This window comes from Melanotaenia boesemani, chromosome 1 (assembly GCF_017639745.1).
Source record: "Melanotaenia boesemani isolate fMelBoe1 chromosome 1, fMelBoe1.pri, whole genome shotgun sequence".
NCBI classification, from domain to species: Eukaryota; Metazoa; Chordata; class Actinopteri; order Atheriniformes; family Melanotaeniidae; genus Melanotaenia; species Melanotaenia boesemani.
In genome coordinates, this window is record NC_055682.1 from 19,587,656 (window position 1) to 19,599,471 (window position 11,816).

General features: G+C 38.2%; 1 non-coding gene across 1 annotated transcript; it reads left to right on the forward strand.

Moving 5' to 3' along the window:
- The first annotated feature begins 20 nt into the window (after positions 1 to 20).
- On the forward strand, positions 21 to 93 carry trnak-cuu. The gene has a single exon. It is a non-coding gene; the product is annotated as a tRNA-Lys (tRNA).
- The last annotated feature ends 11,723 nt before the right edge of the window (positions 94 to 11,816 follow it).

The window sequence follows — 11,816 nt, forward strand, 5'->3', positions numbered from 1 at the left end:
CTCTTTGTACCTCTATCGTAGCCTGGCTAGCTCAGTCGGTAGAGCATGAGACTCTTAGTCTCAGGGTCGTGGGTTCGAGCCCCACGTTGGGCGTATGATTTCTGAACAAAACGTGCTACTTGGTGAGGCACCTTCAAATAACTCCCACCATAAATGTGTGCTGTGTGACTGTATTTACAGAGTACTCACAGTTGCAACAGCTCACGATTTCAAATGGACACAACCACGCCAAAAATTTGACTGCCACTGTCCTCCTTACCTTGCTACTCTTAAACACTGAAACCATTCTTGCTGTTGCATTATTATTTTATCTCCTAACCATCCATTATCGAGTTACTTCACATCAACGACCATATGCAGACTTCCACAAACAACTAAACTTCATGGAAAGAATGAAGTGACCAAAGCTTTTCTAACAGCTCTTTAATGCGTCTCAGGACCTTCTGTGGCCACTTTATCACCGTTGCAGTCATGTTTTAAGCTTTATTCCTGGTCACCTTCCAGAAGTTTTTCACATTCAGGAATGTCATAGTTACGCGTCAGATACTACTCGGATGCTTCCCTACAATGCGAAGAGAAGACTGACTGATTATCAGGTTGGCCGAGCAGGTCTAAGATGCCAGACGCAAGGGTTGTATCGCTCCATAAAACAGGGCTTTCTGGTCTCCAAAGGAATATATACTCAAATCACACTCTTGACAAACTCTACATCTAGAGATGTGGCATGTTTATCAGCATAATGTGAAAATGTTGTGTTATGCCACGGTGAAGGGATACAAATGAGTTTGAAGAGGGCTGTTACAACTCTCCAATGACATCCAAATCCTTTTAAGATCACAAACATACTCTCTACAGAGTTTCACGTACACATTTCTATAACAAGCCTCAGTCATGAGAGGGCTTTCAGTAAACGTCTCCTGATTACACCTTTTAATGTGGGTGGGGAGAGGGGGTATTTTTGCTCTTTGTAACTCAATCGTAGCCTGGCTAGTGCAGTCGGTAGAGCATGAGACTCTTAACCCTTCATCGCACCTAAGCACATTTATGTGTTTTTGCATTTTAATTTCCAGCATATTTAACATACCCCCTCACTGATTTTAAAGATAAGGAATGCAAAAGAATGCATTTTTTCATGATCTTAATTTTTTCAAGTGTAATTTTATTTTTAGGCTATTGTAAACAATGTGATCTCAATTACTCCCCATTTGCTCCCAAAACACATAAATGTGTACATTGAAACCCATTTAATTAACTATTTTTGATCCCACTCAAATAAAAAGTATAGAACATACATTTTCCAATGTATCCACTTCATTTGAAAGTAGGCGGGTTCTGTCTGTGCTCGAAGGGATTCCCTCCCCAATGACATCATTTTCCAAAGCTATGCCAAGCATGGAAAATACCTACTTTATCTGCTAAGGAGAGCTTGCGCTGTATACTCTGTCCTCTGCACCCCACACATGCTCCTCCGCTTCAGATTTGTGTGTGTGTGAGAGTATATGAATAAGGAAACATATGCATTCAAATTCGTGTGTCTGTGCACGCGCATGTGTCAACAGCGTGCACAATGCGTTGCAGTGTAACTAAATACATATCGCGCAGGTAGCGTTCATGCGGCACCTTTTCCATATTCTCCGTTTCATGTGTAATTTTTATCCAAAAGTTCAAAGCACAACCACATTCTTATTTTAAAATAAGTAAAACACACATCTACATGTATTCACCTGCACTGCTTTGAAATAAAAAAAAACGCAGGACCCTTTGCAGCACATCAAAGTTATGGGTCTAAGTGAAAATCAAAATAAACCCCATCTTTGTTTACACAGCTGCATCTGCAGCAGTTTATGAAAGCAAGTTGGAGCAAAGCTCTTTATTTCTTACCTGACACGATGAAGAAGCGTTACACGGTAGCAGAGGCCCGGGACATGATAATGCAGTCTGAAACAGAGGCCCCGGATCACGGCGGTGGAATCTCAGACTTGACCACCGATAGCGACACTGACTCTGCGAGGTCTACCTCCCGAGGGCTGACTCATCATCCTCCAGCGACTCCATGGATGAAGTTGAAAAAGCCACAAATGACCTGTCTTGGAGGTCTAGAAGTGGGAAAATCCAGTGGTCACCCACAAATTCCATGGCGCTCCAGTGGAATCCTCCAGGCACAGGGATTTCCCCTGGACCCACCCGCTATGCCCTGGCCCGGATTGATGAGCTGGTGGACTGCTTCAGTTTATTTTTCACAGAGGAGCTGATTGTGAAATACACAAACCTGCATGGAAGGAGGACGGTCACCGACTGGACGGACATTGATGGCACTACCATGCAGGCCTATTTTGGTCTCCTGTTGTTGGCTGGCGTTTACCGCTCCCGTGGTGAGGCAGTCCGCAGTTTGTGGGATGATCAGACGGGCCGACAGATCTTCCGGGCTACCATGTCGGTCAAAAAGTTTACTGTTCTCTCCAGTGTCATTCGTTTCGACGACCGACTTTCCAGACTGCGGCACCGGAGAGAAGACGAGTTGGCTGCCATCCGTGAGATGTGGGATTACTGGACTGACCGGCTCCAGATGATCTTCAACCCTGGTGTAGCAAGACGATGAGTGAGCATGGGAAGAATAAATCCATTTTCATTTGGTATGGGAAAAAAACACAATTTATTTGGCCATTCTGCACACCAAACAAACTTCATCCCTCTGGGCAGTCCAACCAGTCTGCTTGGCAGCACTTCCTATTTATTACCCAAGGCCCCACCCTCTCAATTCCAACAGACCTATCACAGCAGACTTCTGAAAAATAAGGTAACAAGCTGATTAACAAAACATCATGATCCTGAAACAAATTCTTATGTGCTCATGAGCTTAATTCTGCAGTATACACATTAACAATTCAGAACAGAATTTTAGAAAATCAAACATATTTAGTACAATCCTTTCCCTTCAACTTCCTCATTATTTCCATTCGATTATTCAATTAAGACTGAGAACGCACCCACACACATACATACAAGCTGTAAGGAAATTCCATGGTAGACAGGCCTCCTCACTGAACAATGACAAATTCTTCACTTAGAAGAACAACACTTTGACAGGAAATGATTGATACCAACAAGAAAAAAAAACCAGTGAATGTTAGGTGCCCATGATTCACCTTTGCACACAAGAATAACAAAATGCAGGAGGGAGCTAGTGCTTCCTAACACCTGGTGAGGACATCTGTGTGGATGAGCAGCTGGTTCCGTATAAAGGGCGCTGCAGTTTTAGGCCAGGTATGGCCTGAAAATGTGGGTTGCCTGCGACGTGAAAACGTCTTACGCCTGGAAAGTCAGTCTGTACACCTGCCGATCAGCTGGTGCACCGGCAGAAAAAATCAAGGACGCAGTGTTGTGCTGGAGATGACTGAAGGCCTAAAAAGAGTGACACTCAAAGCTGTTCCTTCGAGGAGCTGTGTAAGAAGCTTGTCATCTCATTGATGGTCCAGCGACAACGCCTACCTAAATCAACAGGTGCTTCTCGCCTAATACTTGAGGGTTTAAAACACTAAATATTTAATACAAAAATCATTAATTTAGAATTAATTTAGTGTAATGTATAACTTGATTTTTATGTAAATATGTTTGTGTGTTAGTGGGCAAAACTTGAGCATTTGACACTGGGCAAAAACTAATAATGCATATAAATTAATTTCTTTGCTAATCTTTAACATATACAACGATGCAATAATGAAACCATAAATTATCCAGGTAGCATAAAATATGTTGAAAATTTATTCATTTTTGTGTTAGATCATAAAATTGAGGTGCACCATGACCAGAGCTCGGCAATGTAGAGGTTAAAAAGGTTAAAAATTCATTAATCATTGATATGTATGATTAGAACTGATGCTGGTTTGAAGAATAAAAAAGTGAAAATAAAAATAAAGAAGAAAATATTTTTTATGACTTTATTTTACATACACATTTATGTGTGTTATGGTGCAAAACTCTAGTAATTAACACTTAGCAAAAATTAATAATGCAAATAAATTAATTTCTTTGCTAATCTTTAACATATATCAGGGTGCAATAACCAACCCATAAATAATCCAGTTAGCATAAAATATTTTTCAAATTTATTAATATTTGTGTTATGAGATCATAAAATTGAGGTGCATCATGACCAAAGCTCGGCAAATTAGAGGTTAAAAAGGTTAAAAATTCATTAATCTTTGATATGTATGATTAGAACTGATGTTGGTGTGAAGAATAAAACAGTAAAAAAAAAAAATAAATAAAAATAAAAGAAAATTTTATTTGACTTTTTTTGACATACACATTTATGTGTGTTATGGTGCAAAACTCTAGTAATTAACACTTAGCAAAAACTAAAAATGCAAATAAACTAATTTCTTTGCTAATCTTTAACATATATCAGGGTGCAATAACCAACCCATAAATGATCCAGTTAGCATAAAATATTTTTCAAATTTATTAATATTTGTGTTATTAGATCATAAAATTGAGGTGCATCATGACCAAAGCTCAGCAAATTAGAGGTTAAAAAGGTTAAAAATTCATTAATCTTTGATATGTATGATTAGAACAGATGCTGGTGTAAAGAATAAAAAAGTAAAAAAAAAATAAAAATAATAATAAAAAAAATATTTATATGACTTTTTTTGACATACACATTTATGTGTGTTAGGGTGCAAAAGGAAATTTTTTTAAAGGGGTGACAGAGGATTAATCTCAGGGTCGTGGGTTCGAGCCCCACGTTGGGTGTATGATTTCTGAACAAAACGTGCTACTTGGTGAGGCACCTTCAAATAATTCCTACCATAAATGTGTGCTATGTGACTGTATTTACAGAGTGCTCACAGTTGCAACAGTGCATGATTTGAAATTTTTTTGTTCTTTGTACAGGACTTAGCCTGTGAGTTGAAGTAAAACTACCACGATGGCGGATATGAATTCCGAGATGGCAAGTTCCCATACTGCATTCGGCAAGACCACAAACGCCCAAAAATGTCCAGACGCTGCCAGAAAAATACACACATACATATGTAAAACCGTATTCATGTACACACTTATCCATGTACTTACAGAACATATTACTTTGTAAAATTTTTCCCTTTACTATGGCTTTGTAGTGTTTCTAATGTTTGTTTATAATGCAATGATCTTGCAATTATATAAAATTGAATTAATGAATAGATAACCTCTACTGCATTAATTTAAAAAGAATAGCAGTGCCACATTCTTGTTACATACATTTTTTATTTCTTTACATGTACAGTAGTCCTATTACATTAGTGTTATTTATTGTTATATTTAAATATTTTTTTATATTATTTATTTTTATTCAATTTTTATTTAATTTATCATGTAAAATGATATTTTCATTTATTTTGCAAGTGGCAGTTTGGATGAACTACCAATGTGATTTGTTTTTACCCATGCATATACTAGATAACAGCTTTTCAATAGATTTCCACTGCAATGACCACATGAAAAGGTTGAAAGGTCAGCAGGGACCCATGAGTTCAGGAAGAGTAATATTTTTAAAACATTTTTAAGAAAGAGAATAAAGAAAGAGAATTAACAAAAAATAAATATATTTAATATACAGAAAAAACTATTTACAAATGGAGCAGAAACAAAACAAATAGAAATCACAATAACAATCGTAACCATAAATCTCCCCTCAAAACAAGCATAAAATAGAATAAAATATAATATATCAATCTTAAAAATAGGTTTAAAATAGAATTAAAAATAAAACTCTTTGCCACATGATAATAACAAATTAAACTGAACTGAACTGTGAATTAACTAAACAAAAAACAGATTTGCAGCGTACTGTGTAATCAAACTGCAGTACTAAGTGTTCCTCATTTTCTGCTTTATTTATTTTTACTTTTGCCATACTCGCGTTTCCCAAGTAAAGCCCTCCACTCCTCATAAGACTGAGTCTCAGTCTCTTCACAGTACCAGTTACTGAAATACTGCCGATGTGTCGGTGGCTTCCTGTCCTTTTGGCACTTGCTGCAAACTATTATGTCTGTCTTTTTTGAGTATTTTCTTTTTGAAATGCCTCCCTGCTCTGCCTCCATTTTTCTGCATCTGTACCGCTGAGTGGTGTAAGGAATAGCTTGCAGTGTTGACTGTGTGGGAGACGATGGTGGCATGGATATATACATGGGTGTGTCTGCAGTATTTGACGGTTTAGGCATTGTTGGAAGCTGGGGTACCATAATGGGCAGAGGAGCAGGCGGAGCAGGCTGAATAAACACAAATTGCTGTGGAGGTGCCTGATGTTGTGGCCTCTCTTTCAGCTGGGCCTGCCCAGCAGTGTTCGGTGGCAGAACAAAAAGGTGAGGCTGAGCCAAAGTGCCAAATGGAACAGATTGTCCTTTCTGCAGGGCAGCCGGACGTTTTGCGGGGGCTGTCATTGGTGCTTGTTGAGCTGGAATACCCTGTTTAAGGATGTCTCGCTCCTGTGCCTTGCACCGCCTGCAGTACCCATGAAAACACAAAATAATTTATATGAAAACCAAAGTTTTCACATAGTATAATGCACCAAATAATGTGATCTTTCTTTTGATGTGATTCACATATATTTTCCGGAGGCCCCAGACTGGAATATGTAATCATGTCTCATAAAGAAAGTCTCATAATTAGTGATCAACAAAATCAGTTTTATGCAAAGTGTAAATATGTACATTTATATAAATCAAACTCACCGCTGTGAAACTGTAGCAGCGTTTACTTCAGGCAGCTGGATTGTGGTCTCACTCATCAGCCTGGCATTTGTGATGACGCACTCCCTGATGTTTTTGTAAGCCCGTACCACCACAGTGTATCTTGAGACCTTCGTTCCCTCACAGCGGACAGTGCTTGGGTATTAGGCAGCTTTACAAGAAAAGCCTCAACCACTCTGTTGCAGTCGAGCCACTGTGCAGGACTGTGATTCCCAATGAAAGTCCTGTAGTAAAAAATTATATGTGCAAAAAAAAGTATTAGAGTGATATGTGACTTACAATATCTTTGACTTTTTACATTATCCTGATATTGTGTTTCCTTAGTTTAATTCACCTTTTGGTGCTCTCCACACCTGGAGCCACGAATCGTCACTTACTCAGACTAGTTTGGTGACATGATGGGTACGCTGTTTTCCTTTTATCATAATCTCCCAACGCCTGCCACAGAGCGATGATCTGACTGCACTCCTCTTGAGTCAGTCTCTTAATACAACCAAGAAACCTGCCAAATCCTGCACTGCTCCATAACCTTCAACACTGTCAGGGCCAACCAAATACTACAAACGAAAAAAAAGGAAAAAAAAGAAGCACTGATGAGACATGAGAGCAATGCATAACAAGGAAGACAAATTGTTCTAACATTTGTTTATTAGGTAAATGACTTCTTACATCACATGAAGAGGAGTGTGCAGGTGGATCTGTTTCTGCTGATGCTTTATAAAAAAAAAAGAGAGAAGTATTTAGAGTAAAACATATCTTGACACATTTGTAGCAATTAGCAAAGTGAAAAATGAGAAAAGGTTCTGTAAAACTCACCAGACTCTTCAGCAGCAGAAACTGTTGCTGGGGAATGGGAGAGCAGAGGAGTCACAGAAGGTGAAGGAGTTGCAGACGCTGATGTTGAGGTAATGAATGACTGAGTCACAAGTAACAGGGGGAAAATGGTCATGGGGGAAATGGGAGGCACAGAGGCAGTAGTCTGAGGAGCTGGGGCTACTGAGGAACCAAGAGCAGCTGCAGATGCTTGTGAGGCGAGAGCAAGTGTTTGCTCTGCCTGTAATGTGGACACTGTCAAATCCTGAAATTCTTCAGGTTCTGTGAAGCCTTCATCTACCTTCAGCTGTCTCACACTCTTCAATTGCTGTTTTGTAGTCCTACAGCACTTGTCCCATTTGCTGGTAGAGGTACTCCAAACCAATAAGCTCGCCTTCAAAATGACAAAAAAAACAAAAAAAAAAAAAAACAAAACCAAAACAAAACAGCATAAATATTCAGATGAAAGTATCAGTTAAAAAATAAAAAAACAGAAGATTATATAACAATACTCAACCTGTGTATTTTCTTGGCCCGACAGCCACTGTCCTCCTTACCTTGCTACTCTTAAACACTGAACCCATTCTTGCTGTTGCATTATTTTATCTCCTAAGCATCCATTATGGAGTTACTTCACTTCACACAAAGTGTGACTTTGAATGTGGCCAGGTTGTGGGTGCCAGATGAGCTGGTCAGAGTATTTCAGAAACTGCTGATCGTCTAGAATTTTAACACACAACTATCTCTATGGTTTATCAAGAATGGTAAAAAAAAAATAGGAACATAGAGAAAATATCCAATGAGCAGCAGTTGTCTGGATGAAAATGCCTCGTGATGTCAGAGGAGAAAAGGCAGACTGGATGGAGATGATAGAAATGAAACAGTAATAACTATTTGTTACAACCAAGGTATGCAGAATAATATCTCTGAACACACGTCATGTTGAACCTTGAAACAGATGGGCTACAAGTAGCAGAAGACCATACTGGATACCACTTATGTAACTAAGAACAGGAAGCTGAGGCTACAATTCACACAGAATCACCAACATTGGTCAACAGAAGATTTTTTAAAAAGTTGCCTTGTTTAATGAGTCAGTTTCAGTCAAAATTTAGAGTAAACAACATGAAATATGCCATGTATCAACAGTTGAAGTTGTTTTTGGTGGCGTAATAGTGTAGGGAATGTTGTGTATCTTTTTAATGCCACAGCCTACTAAGTATTGTCACCGACCATGTCCATCCTTTTCTGACAACAGCATACACATCTTCTGATGGAAACGTCCAGCAGGATAATGAACCATGTCACAAAGGTCAGATCACCTCAAACTGGTTTCTTGAACATGAAAATGAGTTCACTGTACTCCATTGGCCTCCACAGTCACCAGATCTTAATCTAATAGAACACATTCGAGATGTCAACATGTCAACATGAACAAAAATCTCTCAAGAATATTTCCAACACCCTGTTGAATCTATGCTACAAATTTCTGAAGGCAAAATGGGGTCTGACTACTAGCAAAGTGTGGTAGTATATCCTCCTGATAAAGATTTTAGATGGCTAAAATTTCCCTTCTGACTACAAAGAATGGGATATCTTTGACACACATTAACATTTACTAGACAGTGAGTCAGCCGCTGTCCTGTAGGATTTGGATGTTTCCTGCTGCAACACATCTTAATCAGACTGATGGGTCAACATGCTTGGGCAGAACCTGTCAACAAGTTGTTGAGGAGAGCCATTTATTTTGAATCAGGTGTGTTGGATCAAGGAGACATCTAAAAACTGCAGGATTGCAGCCCTCGAGGACCTGAGCTGGACCCCCCCTGCCATACAGGATTCCAACCCTTTTTTCTATGACATCATTAGGAAAACTGCCATATCTTTAAAGCTCCATCCAGTTTGTTTTCATTAAAATGATTTGTTTCACCAGTTCAATATAAGCTGGGCTCCTGTGGGGAAATTAGTGGTTTGTTATTTTTAGAAATGTAATATATTTCTGATTTTGAAAAAGTCATTCGAGCTTTTATTTCATCTAGACTTGACTAATGCAACAGCCTCTATTCCGGTGTGGGTCAGTCCCTCATGTGCCGTCTGCAGCTGGTCCAAAATGCAGCTGCCTGCATGTAAACAGGCACTTGAAAGAGACACCATATCACACCAGTTTTAGTTTCTTTGCATTGGCTACCTGTTAGTTGAAGAGTTGATTTTAAGATTTTATTGTTTGTTTTTAAGTCTTTAAATGGACTGGCCCCTTCTTATCTCGCTGATCTTTTAACCCATTACGCTCCCTCTACATTGCTGAAGTCTGCTGATCAGTAACTCCTTGTTGTCCCGAGGTCCAGGCTGAAATTAAGAGGGGATATAACTTCTGTTCTCTTCAAATTGTGAAACAGACTCTCACTTCTTAATAAGACTTTACCTAAAATGGACATTTTTAAATCTTGTTTAAAGGCTTATTTCTTGCTTTTAAGCCAGACTGAAGTTTGGCTTTTTCTTCTGCTGATTGTTTCATGCTTGATTTTTTTTTTATAGTCTTTTATTTCTTTTAAATCTGCTTTATGTTTGTTTCTAATTTTTATTTCTATTTTATCACTCTTAGTTGTACAGCACTTTGTTCAACACGTGTTGTTTTTAAAGGTGCTTATAAATAAAGATGACTTTACTTGATATAATTAAGAATATAACTTCCCCATTCCTATACTAGTTTATCAGACATAAGAACACTTTCAAAAGTATAAATTCTTTTACTAAAGATATTTATGTGTAGTTTTACAAAATTGGTATTCATTGATAAAATGTCACACCACACATAAATACATAATTCTTCTTCTAATTTTACAGTCACTCCAGGTTACACCACATTGTTTATGCCAGTCTTTACTGATTCCACATCAAATGTTGCGGATTTCTTTAAACTTTAAATTTCTGCATGATAATTCAAAAATCATAATATTTACATTCTGTCAGATATTGCTTTGACTGAATCCATTCCTGTTGTGGTCCATGTTAACCACCTGGATATTCTCATTCCTAATGTTTTGATTAACTACACTACCAACAAAATGAGGCAACAGTAAGAGCTCTGTTTTCTGATTAAATCTGACAGATGTTTTTTGCATTTCCAGACTGGCTTTTGAGCCAGGGGAGCTGGCAGGAAGCAAAGGAGTCATTTGCAAGAATGTCCTCATTAGGTAGCACTAACAAATCTGAATGATTGGTAGAGGTCTATAGAGGCTATTGAGGCATCTGAAAAGAAGAACGAGAAAAAAAAAACAACCAACCAGCTGTCTCAGCAGGAAAGAGCGGCTGGATAAACAACTTCATGTTTAATGAGAAGCTGGTCATAATGAACTAGCAGCAGGATTTTACAAACATGCATATTGTTTACAGTTTAAAATTGCATTAATGAGATGATTATATTTATGTAGGTTTCCTTCTGCAAACTGCCTCTACTCTTCACTTTTTTGTACAAACCATAAAATACTTTGAAAGAGATAAACACTTGTGTAGCACTTGCTGGGGATAAGAAATACAGATCATTTGAATTAGTTTGGCATGTTTGTGACTTCTTATTTTTTATTTTTCTCATATACCTAGAAGTCCACCACTGTCCCTCCATCCTGTTTTAGATGGTCTCAGTGTAGGACTGCATAAAATCTGGTCTACAAGCTTGAAAAAGCAGATGTTCAAGTCTGGAATGTTTCACATGCCTTCACCTTTAACCTCTGAAAGTAGGTCATGGTCCGACCTTTAAAGGGTTGAGGTGAGAGAACCTGCAGAAGATTACTGGGTCAAAGTTTACCTGTTTAAAAACACGGAAACACCCAAACAGGCACGACTTAGTTACCTCAGTGAGTTCAGTGTCAATACACAAACCAAGACCCAAAAGCATTTGTGATTTTCTAAAACTTTTTTTTAAATTGTTGGCTAAGGAGGGTTATGATTATGGTCATTACAATAAATATATTAAACAGTCATATAAAATAAATAACACCGTTTTTCAGTATGAAGGTTGCATAATGTATTAAACTGTCATTTAAAATGAAGTTAACGTTTTTTGTTGTTTGACATGTTCAGTCTCTTAGCATCACAGCATTTCTTCAAATTGAGATCTGGACTGTGGGTCCTTGCATCACCTTAATTGTTTGTTTGTTTTCTTTGTTTGTTTGTTTTTAGCTGCCATTCTGTTGTAGATTTACTGGTGAGTTTGGGGGCCATCATACTATTGGATGATATAATTATGGCCAAGCTTTACCTGACCTCACA